At 35.2% G+C, this 18,907-nt stretch overlaps 1 protein-coding gene across 20 annotated transcripts in view; it reads right to left on the bottom strand.

The window, feature by feature from the left end:
- Positions 1-18,907, bottom strand: part of dgkza (diacylglycerol kinase, zeta a) — a 193,068-nt gene that overhangs the window by 126,975 nt on the left and 47,186 nt on the right. The gene's annotated exons all lie outside the window — the stretch shown is intronic.

Raw genomic sequence — 18,907 nt, 5'->3', positions numbered from 1 at the left:
CTATATAAACGAATGCAGTGTGTCGCTAAAAAGTCAACTAAAAGTATTGCCAGTGACACTCAATCTAGTAGCAAGCAACAGCAAAGTACAATTTCAGAGTTGTTTGCAGCTGTCACACCATATGAAAAAAACATCACGAAGGCACCAGGAGATAACTACCGCCATAACTCAATACTGTTTACTCTAGAGAAAAATTAGTGTTTAATTTCTGAATATTTAAAAATAATTTTGAATAAAGTTGGAGTTTCTCAAATCTTTTCATTTCTTTTTATAACTTACACTGCAATAGAAGCTGCAATACAGAATATTGAGCTGAAGCTTTAAATTAAATCACAAATCGATTCAAAATTGCAATATCTGTTACACAAAAAAAATATATCGCTAATACATATTTTCCCTAAATCGCAAAACCCTATTATGTAACCTAGATTATTTTTTCCATGACAACATGAAGCTGATCAGCACAAACCACATGTAATCTGATCTTTTCTATTATGATTTGGGCCACTACCATATGCAATGTCACATGTCTTCTGAACAGTCATTTCGTTCATGCCACTTTTACATCATACTAGATCATCATTTTCCTTAATTGTGCAATGGCCCATCGCAGTCCACCAAATGTACAAATCAGTAGCTGTTTGGTCACTGGCTGCGATTGAGTTATACTGTACCACAAATAATTAAAAACATTCCATTCTTTCTTCTCGTGCTCCTCTTTATCCCTCTTATTGCCTGCAGACATATTTGTTGGTTTAGCATGGCACATCCCCATATAAAACAAAACACAAACATTGACTTTAGTGGCCTCTATGTTTACTTCTGTATACCAGCATGCTGTGTGTGGTCTTGGTGGTGTTCTTTTGCACATGCGGGTCAGACTGTGATCAGTTCATACTGGAGTCTGATTGAAGTGACTTTCATTTCATTGCAGTATGTGGATGGCCCATAGCGCTGGGCTGGGCATGATAAAAAAAAAATGTTCATATTAGTTGATACCATTGTTCATATTATCATGAATGTTTATATTAGTTGATAGAAACTGTTGCCTCTAAAAGAAAGTTTGAGAAACTGGATAGTTAATTTTTGAAACTGAAACTTTGTCAAAAGATGACAAAAATGTCAATAAAATGATAATTGTATAAATGTAAGGTACAATATAAATAATGAATATTTTTAAAACTTGCATCGAGTACATTTAAAATGACTGCTAACATTTTTGGTTCATGCATTGAGTGACATTCAATGATGAAGCTGGTTTCTTTTTCCCTGACTATGAGGATATGTACACACATGTAAATTAAGTGTAGTAAAACAATAGCACCATACATTTATATATCATGTATCATAGTATTTAGATCATTATCATACATTTATCATTAATAAACATGCACATAAAACCCTATTACAAAGTTTAAAATGATTAAATGCCAACATTTGGACAACAGTATCTCCAGTAGAAAAGGTATTCAAAAACATTTAAAATTGTAAAGAAATCAGTGTTTAAAAAAATGAATGAAGACAGCAGAAGTCAATGATTGATTTGAATTATTTAGCCTGACATTTTTACTGCTCCAAAATATTGTAAATGTTTCTCAAAATGAAACATATTGTGTTCAAAGGGGGAAAAGGATTTTTTTTCCCCAGATATTTAAAAATAATATATTTTAAAGCAGTGATCACAATACTATGAAACCATGATATTTTTATCCAGGATTATCATACCGTCACAATCTTAAACTGGCCCATGCCTAGTTGAGAGCATGCTTATTAAAGCCTTTCACCTGACTTTACAATAAATCAGAGAGTCATGAGGTGTGCTGGACTTGAAGTAAGGCCGCTTAAAGCGATCAGTGTATGACATCAAAAAACTGTGAGAACAATTTAGAATGTAGACTACTCCATGTGCTTTTTTTTGTCATACAGCAGGAGAAATTAGTCTGCACAGCACCACTTCAAGTCCAACATACATGTTAATTCAAGTGTTTGTCTTTTGTGCTTCTGTCAGTATTTAATCTTTTGTCATGAAAACAAACAATCTCATGCAGCTATTTGTGTGGTGAATGAATGAAAGATCCATGTGGTATAAATGAGCAATGAATAGTTCAAATTAGAGTATAGTTCCGCTTAGATTCATTCATTTATTCATTTGTTTTTTGGCTTAGACCCTTTATTAATTAGTGGTGAATGAACCGCCAACTTATCCAGCATATGTTTTATGCAGTGGATTCCCTTCCAGCTGCAACCCATCACTGGGAAACACCAATACACTCTCATTCACACACAGACAATTTAGCCTACCTAACTTACATATGGTATAGCATGTCTTTAGACTTGTGGATAAAACCAGAGCACACAGAAGAAACCCATGCAAACATGGGAAGAACATACAAACATAGAAACCAGCCAACTGACAACAGCACTACCCACTCCGCCACCGTGCCGCCTCCGCTAGTCCGCTTACGTTGTACTTTTTATACAGTATAGAACATTGACTGAACATGTTATCTTTTATTAAGAGAAGCTATATTTTTTATCATTATAATAATTAATTATAGTTAATATAATAAATATTACAATTAGATTATTATGATAAATATTATACCCTTTATAATATTAATACTTTAATAAAATATTAACCCTTTGTGGCATTAATTTTTGGTTTAGGAAGAAAAAAATGACAAATCATGTTCATTTTATTACAAAGATTTTTCAATTTAAACAGGCTAAAAAGTTAAATTAATCTTACATTATGTTAGCCGTGTGCTCAACCTGCATATGGTCCCAAAAAGGGCACTTCAGCCCCCAAAAGAAAGGTCAAAACCACACCCACCTCAAATTTCATTGGTCACCAACTTTTTATTTATCTTTTAATGTCAACTTTACTTAAAAAACTATTTAAAGAGATGTTGTGTGGGCCAAAAAAAGTAGTTTGTTGTCTGAGGGCAAAACCAGAGCAGGGGTGCCCAAACTTTATCTTATGAAGTGCCAAAAAGCACATTTGATTGAGGGTGGTGGGCTGTAAATATACCAAATTTCTACATTAAAGTATCCATGGTAATTTCCTTAATATATTAAGATTTAAAAATAAATAGAAAAAATATTTGAATCGTATTAATAATTATTATAATATCTTTTAACATTCTATGATGAACTTTTTATAGATTTGCTCATTGATGTCTTGTGCATCATCCTTTATCTTCCAGTAACAGCTTTTACATTTTTAAAAATCTGATTTATGATCAAATTTATTTCAAACATTTAAATACAGTTTGCTTTTTTGCAGCTCAACAATTAAAAGAACAAATGAACAAAAGGTTACTTTAAATCATAAATGACAATCTCTGTTAAAGGCATTCAAACTTCTCCCTTTCTTCTCAGATGGGATGGCGACTTTGGCCCGCGGGCCCTACTTTGGACATCTCTGTCATAGAGGGTTAACTGCCCAGTGGTAGAATAGCCTAACTAAAAAAAAATGTAATTGGACCAAACAAATCTAAGTTGCCCACTAATACCTGAGAAATGTATCGTGGTTTCCACAAAGAACATTTAGCATCACAGCAGTTTTCAAAAATGTACTGTCACAGGAATAAACTACATTTTATAACAGAGCAAAATTGCTCATAATTATTTAAAACTGTAATGATATTACTCACAATATTAGTTCTTACTGTTATTTTTTTCCCAAACAAAATGCAACCCAGGTCAGCATGAAACACTTCTTTAAAATTCCCTTTCCATTGGCCATTTTCTTATATTTCTGCATTCTGAGCTGCAGCTTATTTCTGATCTCACCCAGCATACCATGTAAGTCAGGATTGCAACTGAAGAGCAGTACGGCTTTGACATCACCCTGCATTCCTGTTCCACACTGCCAGATTAACATGGAGTGTCTGCTCTTCACAACTGCCTTCCTTTATTAGCTTCACTCCATATCTCTCTTTTTCTCTCTCTCTCTCTCTCTCTCTCTCTCTCTCTCTCTCTCTCTCTCTCTCTCTGCTGTTGAGGAAAAGACACACTGCAGTCTATAGCATGTGTATTCACATATTTGAAATGTCTACCTACTGTGCCACACTACATATCAAACATACAAATGAGTCAAGCTAGTTCACACACACACACACACATATGCTAAACAAACACTGTTGCACAACATGGCTATAAATAAACGTAAACACACACCGACTCTAAATGAACTGACAAAACCCTTCCTCTTCTCTCCTTCACTTCTCTTCTCTCTCAGTGTAAAGTAGGGCACTTGGCAGAGAGCGTCAGGCCGCGAGATGCTGACAGATGGACACACTTCTGCTGCGCTTCTGAATGGACAGTCGTGAAATGAAGTTCACAGAGAGAGAGAGAAAGAGAGAGGGAGAGGGGGGGGGCAGATCATCTTCTGCTCACACTGACCACTACACTGATCTGTCAGATGTACCATCACTTATCTTCTTTGTTTATGCACTGAGCTCAGTCCAGCTTTGAGAACACAGAGTTCCTCTGCTTCAAATGAGCAACTGTCAAACACAAACAGACGCACACACACACACATACATCTTCAGCTATCAAAATGATTTTAAGTGCACTTTCTGTCCATCATCTCCTTTCTCATCTCTCACCCTCTGATCACATGCACACACAATAAAATCTTCTGAAAATGTGCACTGGAAGAGATTCACTTCTTGTTTAGTATGCCTCTCTTGTCTTATTTTGCATTTAAATGAAATAAAATTCATTAAATTTAAAGATTGTGAGCGCCACGGTAGCTCAGTTGTTAGCACTGTTGCTTCCACTGTTGGTAGGCCTGTACGATTAATCGATTTTAAAACGGAAATTGGGATTTGAAAAGCTGCGATTATAACTCCTATAATGAGGGAGGCGAGCATGAGTAATAAAAAAAGATCCTAGTAACTAACCTTACTTAAAAAGCTTTAAACCCTATTTCACTACTTTGGAGAAAAGCTGTAAGCTCTCTTTTCTCTCTCTCTTTTTCTGCTTGCATGAGGTAACGTTTCGTATCATCTCTGCTCTATTTGAGGGGGTTTGATGTTTTTGATGATCTTAATTTGTGTACTGTAAAACCCAATGGTGCTAAAAACGTATGTACTATGTATCTGTGTGGTGTATACTTACAGTACTATGTTTTGCAGGAGGATGATGCAGTAATAAAAATAAGTTTTAAAAAAAGGCAATGCTCTTATCAAAATCAAGCCGCTCACACGGCAAACAGAGAAGACCACATTGTTGATTATAGTCCTTTCTTGATTGTATCTAGAAAAGCATTTGTGGCATTTTGTGGTAAAGATTGGGTCCAAAAGTGCCCAATCATGTAAATGTAAATGAATGTTTGTTCATGTAAATTAATGCATGAAAGGAAGTAGACCGTCTGAAATTGCATAACTCCTAGGTACACTCTTAAATATGCTTTATATTTAACAAAGGATGCGTACATGTCATAGCATGAAGTTGTGTGTGGGAGATTGACTAAAATAGGTGCCAGATTCAGTTCTGCAGGTGGCGGATCTGACTTATTCTGGGAAAGTTTAGCCTTGCCTGTTTGACAGCACAGCTATAGGCCAAATGAATCACAGCTGCATACAGCAGGCAACATATGGCAATAGTTCATGATAAAAAAACGTACACTTATCATGAATTTGTCTTCAGCCCTAAAGCTCAAGACTAGAGTAGCACAGATGTATCAGCTACCAATATTTATCAGCTATTTTTGATTCATTCAAAAATGTCAGCATACAGGCTACAGTGTGAAAAGGAGTAATTAAAAAATGGGTCCCATGAAATGAAAATAAGGTTTTTTAGATGTTAGTATCAGTATTGTTAGTTTCCATAAGCTAGTGTGCTCCAAAGCAGTGACAAAATTTGCGTATAGAAAATATAAATCTGATATAAACATGTAAAGCTTGTAGTTTGTCACTTCCACCTAAATGGATCAGCGGTTTTATTTATATCACCTCATACTTCAGTTTCTCAAATCATAACCAATCAAATGCTCTCCTTTATCTTACATGTCCCGTCCCCTCCAAGATACATGTATTGAATAAAAATACATATTTCAAAGCACTTCACAGGACCTTTAATAATGTACAGAGTTTAATTAGTTTTAATAACTCGTTTCTAATAACTGTTTTATCTTTGCCAGGACGACAGTGAATAATATTTTACTAGATATTTTTCCACATAATAGTATTCAGCTTAAAGTGCAATTTAATGGCTTATCTAGGCTAATTATGGCTTATAATTACCAATAACGATAATTAGATGAGTTAAGGTAATTAGGCAATCGAAACAAATATTGCTTAAGTGGGCTAAAAATACTGATCCTAAAAACTGCTTTTATTCTAGCCAAAATAAAACAAATAAGACTTTCTACAGAAGAACAAATACTACAGAAAACTGTGTGAAATCTCCTTTCTCTGTTAAGCATCATTTGGGAAATATTTGAAAAAGAAAATTCACAGGAGGGCTAATAATTTTGACTTCAACTGTGTTGCATAATTGTAAAATGAAATTTGTAGAAAGCATAGTAACTGAATAAACTCAGACTCACTCACTAAACTAAAAATTATCATTACAATAAAAAAAAATGTAATTAAATTCAATCCTTTGAAGGAAATTTAAAATTCATTACTTTAGGGGAGCTATACAGTCAAAAGTTTGGGGTCAATTATTTACTACTATTATTATTATTATTATTATTAAATAAAATTTTGTTCATCAAAAGGCAGCATTTGTTAAATGTAAAAATAATTTAAATAGTTAAAAACTTATTTATTAAATATTTATTTATTGCTTATTGTAGTTACAAATTAAATGATTACTCCAGTCATTGTTGCATTTATTTTGATAACCATTAATAATAATAATGATGGTAATAATAATAATAATAAGAAGAAGAAGAAGAAGAAGAATGATAATAATAATAAGAAGAAAAAGAATAAATTAATCACTGGAATAAATGATTAAATTAAACGATAAATTACTTTTGAACAGTTATTTTATAGTGTTATAACATTTCACATTTTTACAATTTGTTCTGTATTTTTGATTAAATAAATGCAGCCTTGGTGAGCAGAAGCAGCGTATTTTAAAACATTTAAAAATTCTACTGACCCCAAACTTTTGACTGCTAGTGTATATCTTATATGAAATGACATTGTTTTCATAGAATAAATAGTAAGAATATGGATGTAAGTTATATTGGCAACCATATCGATATCACCTGATAAGAGCTATTTTTTTATGTTATCGTTATTGGTCCGATAGTATTAGGCCAACAAAAAAATACAGTATTTCTTCTGGCTGTTTGGTAAAGTTAATAAAGTTCCGAGAGTTAAGGTTTTACAATAAAATCAAATGTTAACTGTATATATTTGGAATCATGCAACAAATTGTAAAATTAATATGAACATTTATAGCTTAATATATCGGCCTCCAAATCTAAAGAGTCATCAGTATTGGCCAAAAATGACATATCGGTGCATCCCTAATAAATAGTCACTGTAAGCTTAAGTGTGTGGTAACAGTCAGCTATACTGTACATAAACTGAACACACACACACACGTTTAAAAAAAGCACAAGCAGACTGAAAGGACATCAGACATTGACTAATACATGAGTCAGTGCTGTCAAAAGTTCCCTTCACATGGCTTGTGTGTCACACTGAGTTATATGTGGAGATGACCCAGATAGCTGGAGTCTGACATGATAAATGCATCTCCGCTGAGTTCCTCCACCCTGACACACGGTTGCCATGGTGACACAGACACTTCCAGGCCATGATCAGAAATATCCCATCGTGCCCTAAAGTACACTACGGTCAATGCGTTTACACACAGTTGCACTTATTTGTGCTTAACGTCATCGCTGATGTCGGAGATGCTCTAGATGTAAACTCAATCAAGCATTCAACAAAAAAAATAAACAAAAACAAACAAACAGCGGGAGGGGCTTCATAACTGTCTTTGGCTGAGATTGTTTACAAAGGCATGGAAATGTAAACACACAAAATGGCAGTGTAAACAAACAGAGAAACACAGAGAGAAAGTAGGGTAAGGTCTAGATGGGATACAGCTGCGTATACATTAATATAGCATTATTTTTGTGACAATGTACAACAATAATTAATATTATTTTACATTACTCTGAGGGGTAGGTTTAGGGTTGTGGTGTCACAATCTAATGGGTAATTAAGACAAATATGAAAATATAATTACAGTTTTTACATTACTGTAAGGTTTGGGTTTAGAGTTTGGTTAACCCCTAGGGGTCGAAGACCACGTATACATGTTTTGATGCGTGTTCTCCTGATAACGACGAAAAGAACTTAAGTTACACTTTTAGTTTTGATCGTACAGATAAGAGCAAAACATCAATCGAATCTGTTTAATGTCTACTTTTTGTGTACATTCACAATAACAACAAAAGTGTGTGCTTTTGCAAAATAAGGAAAACATACAGTGCAGGCATTTTTTCTTTTCTCTCTCTCTTCGCGCCAGTAAAATGCACTGAAACTCTGCAAAAACAAAACACACTGACATGAGACACATATCTTTAGAAAGCTTGAAGTGTCTACTTTTAAATGCAGCAAGTGCATAGGAAAAAAACAATGTTTGATAAAATAATCAGTATGAAATCAACACTATGTCTAGTTTCTCAGTCTGAGTTCATTAATTTTAATGCGACCACGCCCACGAGTCCACGCACTGCTTGAATACATTAATACATGAGAGAAAGACATAACTTCATAAAGCTTGAAAGGTGAACTTTCCAACTCATTTTGAAAACAAATGTTGTCTCGTTAGGTTATCTATAGAATTTTCCCGGCAGAGCGCGTATCACGCCGGCTCTTCCCATGTCCGCCTTTATAAAAACAAAGCTGCTGCCCACACCCTCAAAAACAAAGACAGCGTGCTAGAAAGGTTGTTTAATTTTTATTCCCATGATTAAATTGAAATTATGACCCATTTAACCTGGACGTTACAGAGCTGATGTTAATAAATTACAATTAATGGGTAATTTAATAAATAATATGAATAATGCTCTATATGATTAATGTTTTTACATTACTCTGATGGTTGAATTTAGTGTTGGGGTAGGGGTAGACATTAATAAAATACAACTATTGGCTAATTTAATAAAGAACGTGTATAATAAATAATAATATAAAGATTATAAATAATATATACAATAATCATATAAATAATTGTCATTAACTTCCGGCCGCAACCATATCCCTTCCAGCATCATCCAGAAAGTATGTGTGTGTGAGAAAAGGAAGTTGAAATGTAAATGATAGCCATTTTTAAGGCACACATTCATACACAATAGAGCTACACGATATTGGAAAATCTGATATTGCAATACTTTATTTTTTTGCAATAAATATTGCGATATGAAATACAAGACCGTTTAAATAACTCTATTTAATGTTTTTTCGAATATTCTGGTATAAAAATTATCCACAATGCAATAAAAACTTTTCTTATTTTGCTTTGTCTTGTTTCTTGTCCAAATATCAAATAAATCTTAGATCAAGTGAAAAAGTTGTTTTGTTTTTAACTTGAGAATAAATAAGTCAAAGTTAAGAGTTTTCCTTTAAAGCAAGTGAAATCATCTGCCAGTGGGGTAAGTAAAATAATATTTTTTCACTTTGAAATGTAGATATTTAGTTTAGGAACAAGATAAAAAAAAAATAATTGAGCAAAAAAACTAAATTCTATACATTTCGTATAAATACAATTCTGTGGCTCCTGTTCAACTACAATCTAGACTTAACAGCTTATCTTGCGTCGACTCGTGACTATTGCGAAAGCGCACATTGCTATATCGATGCTGAAACAATATATTGTGCAGCCCTAATACACACAGATTCTCACTCAATTAACGATACTTTTAATTATTCCTGTGATCTGTCTGAGAAGAATCCGATCGTGCGGAAATCGAGCTCCACCAGCGAAAGTTAATAATTTAGTCTGATTGACATCCTCTTCTCACATCTCTGATCATCTTCATGCATCAATTAATAAGCTCCACACACTCGCACACACTAAAACTCACAGCGGGAGCCGTCTCATCAGCGGGAACACATGCAGAGCTGAGAAGGCGAGAGATAATAGAGGTGATAAAAATGTTGTCATGCCGAAAGGGCTTCTTCAGTCAGACCTTATAGAGCTGACATTAACATGCATCATTTTAGCCGAGCAAAGCATCCCAGTCTGCCACACCGGATGAAAGAACTAACCACTCTAATGGAGATCTCTTCATGTTGTACATCGTTATGTATGGTATAACATGTAGGATGAGTTTGCATATCTTCCCATCTATCGCTCCCTCAATTATCAGTCCATCATCTTCTGTTTTGTCTTTGCAACCAGATTAAAAATAAAAAGATGACTAATAAGCAAAAGTCCATAAAATTGTGCAAGTTTTTTGACTTGTCAGCAGACATCCAAAAGACACACACATTTTGTGGGCACAGCATTCTGTTGCTTTTATACTGACTGAACAACCATTAACCCAAACCTACCGCTCACTGAAACCCTTTTTTAAATAAACATCATTTAGTATTTGTTTATTTTGGACTTCAATTCATTTCCCATTGTTTTACAATGTAAAAATGTTACTATCCTCAAACCGTAAATTAAACAAAAACACACAGGAAAACACATTAGTAATGGGAAGTTCAGATCAATTTAATGACTCGGATCTTTGAGTCTCGTTCAGTGAGGTGAATACATTTAAGAGACATCTCATTCATTTCGTTCAATTTGCCTAAAATATTATTAAATTGCTTTGCTTCCAAACTCATCTACAACAAACATTGATCACACTATAAACAAGTCATAACTAGAATGCTAAAAGAAAGAGACAATCATTTATTGTTTACCTGACCTTTTGTCTATAATTATATCATCTCACCTTCAAATTTGAGTGGTTCATTCAGGTCATATAGACAGTCCCATATAAGCTTAACCAATGGACACAGTCTGAGCTGTAAGGAGCCATGATTAGATCATCTTTCGAGTCTTCTGGTTTTTGAGTCATTCGTTCATCACATGACAGCATGTAAAGAGAGATGACTCAAACCCAAGGACTCGAGAAATAAACGGATCAAATCTTATTCGGGCTCTAAATGCATATGATTTGCTTCCATCTTTCACATGATGAAAAAATGACTCAAGCAGAGGACTCGAGAAACAAATCAATCTTTTTCCAGGTCTAAATGCATTGACTTCAGTCTTTCACGTGATGAAAGAACAACTCAAAACAAGGACTCGAGAAATGAACGGATCAAATCTTTTATCAGCTCTAAATGCATATGATTGACTTTCATCTTTCACGTGATGAAAAAACAATTCAGACCAAGGAGTCAAAAAATTACCTAATCAAATCTTTTTCCAGCTCTAAATATATATGATTGGCTTCTGTCTTTCACATGATGAAAGAAAGACCAAAACCCAAGGATTCGAGAAATTCATTCATTCATTTTCTTTTTGGCTTAGTCCCTTTAATAATCCGGGGTCGCCACAGTGTAATTAACCACTAACTTATCCAGCATATGTTTTACGCAGCGGATGCCCTTCCAGCCACAACCCATCACTGGGAAACCCAAACACTACATTCACACACATACACTACAGACAATTTAGCCTACCCAATTCACCTATAACCCATGTCTTTGGACAGTGGGGGAAACCGGAACAGCCAGAGGAAACCCACGGAAACGCAGGGAGAACATGCAAACTCCACACAGAAACGCCAACTGACCTAGCCAAGACTCGAACCAGCGACCTTCTTGCTGTGAGGCTACAGCATTACCTACTGCACCACTGCGTGAATGGACTCATTGTTCTCCAGAACACAAACTCTATGTTCTATCTTCTAATAAAAACCCTCTCAGAAAATATTTTAATAAAAATAAATAAATAAATAAAAATAAACAATCATTTGATGAAAATGAATTTGATTGATTTGATTTGATACTGTGCAATCATGATCCAAAATAATAATAAACAAATTTTAAAAATCAAGCATCCTTACAGTAACATTTTTATTCAGGCAAAACACCTTAACCACACACACACAAACACATACCTAACAAATAAATTATACTTGAAGTAGATTGATACAGACAAACCCAATCATGTCTCCCTTCTCCAAGCTGTTTGTCTTACATCAGGTCACGGAGGGTACTGAAGCTGAAGCCAGAGGAAACACTCAGAATAGATGGATGGCCTGTCTAATAGTGTCCAAAGCAGACATGATGCCATTTGTCTGCCCACACTAGACACAACAATATCAGTCACAAATCACAGCCAATTAGAGAAGCGTGTGGGCAGACTCTCTCACCAGCACACTGCTGCCTCACACTCTCAATAAAATGGATAATTAAATAATCAAATTAACAAAAAAGTAAACCATTTAATACGAAATCAATAACAGACATAATATAATGGATAACTCTTGTAAGTAGTAGTCTTGTTTCTTACAATTGATTTTCAACATCTGGATATTATCTGTGTATTGATGCTTTCATAATAAATATCACTTTTAAAAAGCAATATTTTAACACAGAACACAATAAGTACTGACATCGGTGACATTGCAGAAACCACCGTGACTTTAATGGGAGGGGGAAACTTAGATAAATATGAAAAAAACATTTTTGATAAGCATTGTGCGTCACATCTGGTTAGCAGAATACAATGTAATGCAAACAATTATTTATTTGCCTCATTTCATTCATTTATTCATTCATTTTCCGTCGGCTTAGTCCCTTTATTCATAAGGGGTCGCCACAGCTGAATGAACCACCAACTTATCCAGCATGTTTTACACAGGGGATTTCCTTAAAGCTGCAACCCAGTACACACACACACATACACACACACAAATAATTTAGTTTATTCAATTCACCTTTAGCGCATGTCTTTGGGCCGTAGGAGAAACCAGAGCACCCAGAGGAAATCCACAATAACATGAGGAGAACATGCAAACTCAGAAACACAGAAATGCCTTTATCACATTTAACTGCCAGAAATGAGCAATTCCATGTAAATGTCAACATTGCCATGAACAACAATTCAGTTTTCACCAAAATACGAAAACATTTCCTTTTTGTTTCTTGAGTAAGCAAGTATTTTACAGTACTTTAGAAATACTCAAAAGTGTATCTGTCAATGTTTTCAAACTATTATATTTGATTTACCAAAGTAACACAAGTACCAATTTCACATCTGTCATATCCATAACGAAGCGTTTTTAAAATAAATCCAATTATTTTTACCATATAGTGAGCCGACTCTTATCCTTTTGATTAGCATCGTTTCTTTTGGGTTGTGCAGTTTGATTCACAGAATTTTTGCAAAGTATGTTGTATTCTGTAAACTCGAGACTTTTTTGGTCACATCCATAGCGCATGTTTATTTTCCTCATTTAAAGTTCAAAACATGTTTACATGATATATTGATATTTTTCTTATGCCAAAGCTGTGGGATAATTTGTTTTCGTTTACTGTGGTCAGTTGTTTTGGAAAATATAAACAGATGTTTAAATATAATATTAACATATACTTTCTCTGTGAATTTATTTGTTGAGTTTTTAGTGCAAATGTCACATCCATAATACTGGAAATGCTCAAAAATACAGCATCACCTCTGGATTTTGATGCCAGCTAATAATATTATATATATATATATATATATATATATATATATATATATATATATATATATATATATATATATATATATATATATATATATATTCTATATAACATATATTAGTGGTGGGCTGTTATCGGCGTTAACGCAATACTTTTTTTGCGCGCTAAATACCGCCGTTAACCTATTCTTAAAGTTGGGTTGGGAGCTGGGTGCATTCTTTGCAAGCTGGACTTTCACCTTGATATTTTAGCATGGATGTATACCTGATCAGTGAGCCGTCAGACAAAAAAGTGCCCCTCTGAATCAAATCAGCATGATGACTGACTTTAACTGCAGTTCTGCAGTTTCACTTTAACCCACGAACATTTCATTCATGCCCTGTGACAAACTGGGGTATTAGATGCAAATAAGAAGTGGTGAGAGTGTTATGGAATTTAATAACGCACGCCAAATAGAAAGCAAAAAAACCTCCGCGTTTCACGATGTATGTGTGTGTGTGTGTGTGTGTGTGTGGTCCTTTACTGACAGCCGCGTGTGTGGATCTTGTCAGAAAATATGCCGAAAAGTCCTACATGATGGTAATAGTTTGATTGCGGTGTTTACTTCAATTATGTCACTAATACATGCATACTACAAATCTTAATTCCATTTCTGCTTATTCAGTTATGACTTTAGTCAGATTAAGGTCATCAAAAATCACTGTTTTGAGCTTATATAGGCCTAAACCTCAAAATGTATGCTTAACTGAATAAACACAAAGTACATCTTATTGAACATCATTTATTTTCATCACCAATTATCATGGTAGAACAGTTTCTCAAGCAGTTTGAGATGCATTTTGTAAACAGGAGATGAGCCCCTGGTCTAATGTGCCACCTGACTTGAGAAACCCGTTCTCAAAGACTTATTATATGGGCAGCACACATATTCTAAATGCCTTTGACAGAATTTAAATGAGCCATTTCAATCTATTGATATGTCAATAAATATATTGATATAGTTTGCTGAACAAAGCCAAACAATGATGCTCTATATCTGTGCAACTTAACCAATATGTTTTAAAAGACAAAACCGTTTTAACAGTAAACGGTAAAAGACAGTTTTAAAAAATCATTTAAAAGCATCTGTAAGTCCATCACTGTATCAACTACAGAAGGGCATAATAGACACCAGAACACACATCCTGAACTCGATTTTTTATTTTTTTTGTTTTTTTTAAATAAATAATTAATTTTCTTTAATCTCATTACTTACAAAACTGTTCTTTCACTTCCTACTAAAAGCTGTTCCCCAAAAAGTGCAATCTAAATATATCCCTAATGACTATATGCTATTAGAGTTAAAAGAGTTACAATTTAAACTGATTTCTTACCATGTAAATTTTTACTTCAAAGACCATGTAAAGTTAAAATCATTAAATTAAAAATTATCCAGATACGCATATACTAAACTAATCATGTGTCTTTTCAGCACAAATAATAAAAGTTAACTAGTATGAAGCTGCGCAAATTGACTTGCTTGTTTTCAGGACAAGCCTAAATGCAAAACAGAATGGATTTACAATGGAAATCATAAAACGCACGTTTTGTCATGAAAACAGGCATAATGAGCCAAGGCATCTTTTGCATAAGCAGTTCTTCTACTAGAACAAGCTTGGTTGTGCAGCAACACATTCTGAATGCTCCGCTCTCACCATAAGCAATATGTGTTATCCACTGCTTTGAAATTATATGACTAGCAAACATTTTTAATGTGATCCATACAGTAAGTAGCATACAACCAAGTCTGTTGACAATTTTTTGCAATTCTATCAATTAGTTACAGTGCTCAGCATAATTGAGTACACCCCATTTTGAAAATGAATATATTTCTTATTTTCTCAGTAAATATAGGCAATGTATTTTGGTGCATTCAAACAAAACAGATTTATTAAACAGATATATTTATTAAATAACATTTTATTCACCAAACAAATATAAAAATAAAAACATACATTTAAATTCATGCAATAAAAATTACAAAATTTCTACAAAATTGTAATATAATTTCTTTCTCTTGATTTTTCATCTTTTTTCAAATTTTCTATTTAATATTTTTCTATACACTTTCATTATCGTAAGATATTTAGTTAGATAAGCTCCTGATTTGATCAGGACTGACTAATTTAAAGTATATGCACAAATATATATATAAATTATAAAGCATGGTATAAAGAATATTCATTTAAACGAGAGGTTTGTGAGGGGTGTACTTATATAGGCTGTGCAGTGTATTGCAAAGAGAACTCCAACCCAAACACAATACAATCTGTCAGCGAGCACAGTCTGGCTAGGTAATATACACACAGTGTTACAGACACGATGTGTTGTTATTGTAAACGCACAGCACAGGGCTTGGCTTTGAGATGGAAACACTGAATGGAAACTTGAGCACGGCAAACACACACACACACACACACACACACACACACACACTCCGCAAGTTCTCATAAATACACAATCTGTACATCTACCCACAGACAAGCACAAGTGCACCAGGATGATCTCCGTCATCAGGTGTCACACTCACCTCCTTCCAAACAGTCGTAACCCAGTAAAAGTCCTGCTGCTGTGCCGCCGACTAACCGCCACTCTATCCCCCTCGGGCAAAGGCTTGGATGGGATGTCAGAGTTAGATGAAGAAGCGGACGTGGAGGCCAGAGAGGCTGTGACCTCTTCCCTGTCCTGAGAACCTGCTCCCAGCTCTTGCTCCATCAGGAGCCCCAGCTGTCAATCAAACAATGTGAACCAATCCCAAACTCACAGAGTCAGAGAGTCCTCATGGCAAGAACGACAAGCAGAGAAGGGTCGCACCATCCTGCTCTCCGCCTCTCTCAAAGAGAGGGAGGACAACACCAACAGCGCTCAGTCTTGCAGATCCTCACAGATGTCCACGTGTGATCCGCTTCCCATTCCGCCTTCAAGACACATAATCCTATAAGCAAACCCCCGCATTCCTCTCCCCCTCCTCTCTTTCCTTCCTCCCTCTCTCTCTCTCTCTCTCTCTCTCTCAGGAAGTTCTTACAATCCCAGTCTAAGCACAGAGTATTCCTCCAGACCTCTTTGCATGTCTTTCTCTCTCTCTCGTTCTCAAGAGCTCATCTCCTGCTCCTCTCTTGGTGGCTGTCGCTTGTACTCAAACACACACACACAGACACACATAAATGCAGGCGCACACACATATGCTCTGACTGCCGGTTGCACTCCAGGAAGTGTCAAACTCAAAAAGAGACTCATTCATAGGACCCCAAATGTAGCTGTCCCTCCAAATGCCTGACTGTTTTTGACATTTTGAATGTTTTGCTGTCTGTCAGACAGAAGCTCTAGATGAAAATGTGCTGACAATGCAAATAATAAACAGCTTATGGTAGGCAGATCAAATCAGGAGTCAATCTAGTTTTGTTTGACCAAAAGATGCATAACTTGGGTCACAAAAGCATATATGAAGTAAAATGTAAAACATTGCACGTGCGCGCACACACACACACACACACACACACACACACAGAACAATGTGTTTTTGGTTGTGTGAGCACAATTGTAATAGGTACTCAGGTAGGAGGACATTATACCAGTGAATAAATGCAGTTTGACACTCAGAAAAGGAGAGAAAGAAAAAGACATGAAAAGAAAAGAGCAGAAAGAAAGATGGCCTCAGGCTCTGAGTCGCTATTGATTTCTGGCAAATCAGTGTTTGTGTATATAGCTCTTAGCTTCAGTTAAAGGTTTTTCTTTTGCACCTTTATATAAAGATTCACTGCTAGCCTGCAATGTAGAACAGCATCACAACATAGACCAGAAGTATTACAGATAAGTCTAACCATTTAAACAACAATATTATCTATCTATCTATCTATCTATCTATCTATCTATCTATCTATCTATCTATCTATCTATCTATCTATCTATCTATCTATCTATCTACTAACCTATCCATCTATCTATCCATCCATCTATCCATTCATCCATCCACCTATCCATCCATCCATCCATCCATCTATCTACCAATCCATCCATCTATCTATCCATCCATCTTTCTACCCATCAACCTATCCATCAATCTATCCATCTTTCTGCCCATCAACTCATCCATCTATCCATCCACCTATCCATCCATACATCCATCCATCCATCCATCCTCCTATCCATCCATCTATCTATCTATCCATCAACCTATCCATCTATCTATCCATCCATCTATCTATCCATCTTTCTGCCCATCAACTCATCCATCTATCCATCCACCTATCCATCCATACATCCATCCATCCATCCATCCTCCTATCCATCCATCTATCTATCTATCCATCAACCTATCCATCTATCTATCCATCCATCTATCTATCCATCTTTCTACCCATCAACTTATCCATCCATCCATCCATCCATCCATCCTTCTACCTATCAACCTATCCATTCATCCATCCACCTATCTATACATCCATCCATCCCTCCACCTATCTATTTATCTGTCTATCTACCATCCATCCATCTATCTATCTAATTCTAAATTATTTTTTTTAAATGATTGCATTTTATAACCGTTTCAATACCAATTATCATTTAATTAAACAAATATTAGTCTCATAAAAATAAAAGCCCAATATTAATACAAAACACTACTGTGGATGGAACAGCAAGTACATGACGGGTCTTGTCATCACCTCATCATAGCATGTTTATGTATGCTTATGTCAACAAAATATAAAAGACAGCAGAAGGAATTATCCACACCCCCACAACCCTCCCCTTACCCGCTGTTCACACTCACTACACACTTCCTGTGAAGGAAGGAAATGATGTCACTAAAATAGAAGTTGTACACAATTACAGTTGGACCACAAACCAGATATTGTTTCCTGCTATTCTTCTCTTGGCACTACGTGTTGGCTTGTGTAAGAGAAAAAAAGAGAGGGAGAAAGAGCTAGAGGGAAGCATATATAAAGGGAGGAAGGGAGAGAGGAGGTGAAAATAGGACAGCTGAAACGATGGGTAGGAAATATAACTGTGTAGGAGTAACAAGTTGGATCCACTGTAACCTGAATTCAGCCTGATCTAATACACTGCCAAAAATAGGGGCTGAGAAATGTACAGCTCAAAAAAAGAAGCACACATTAAATTACAGCACCCGCTCAAGTAAAGAATCTTCATTGAAGAATCAAGTGGATCAAATTTAAAACTATATCTAAGGA

This window comes from Danio rerio, chromosome 7, assembly GCF_049306965.1.
Source record: "Danio rerio strain Tuebingen ecotype United States chromosome 7, GRCz12tu, whole genome shotgun sequence".
Lineage (NCBI taxonomy): Eukaryota > Metazoa > Chordata > Actinopteri > Cypriniformes > Danionidae > Danio > Danio rerio.
Note: the sequence above shows the minus strand (reverse complement) of the source record. Positions and strands in the feature narration are given on the sequence as shown.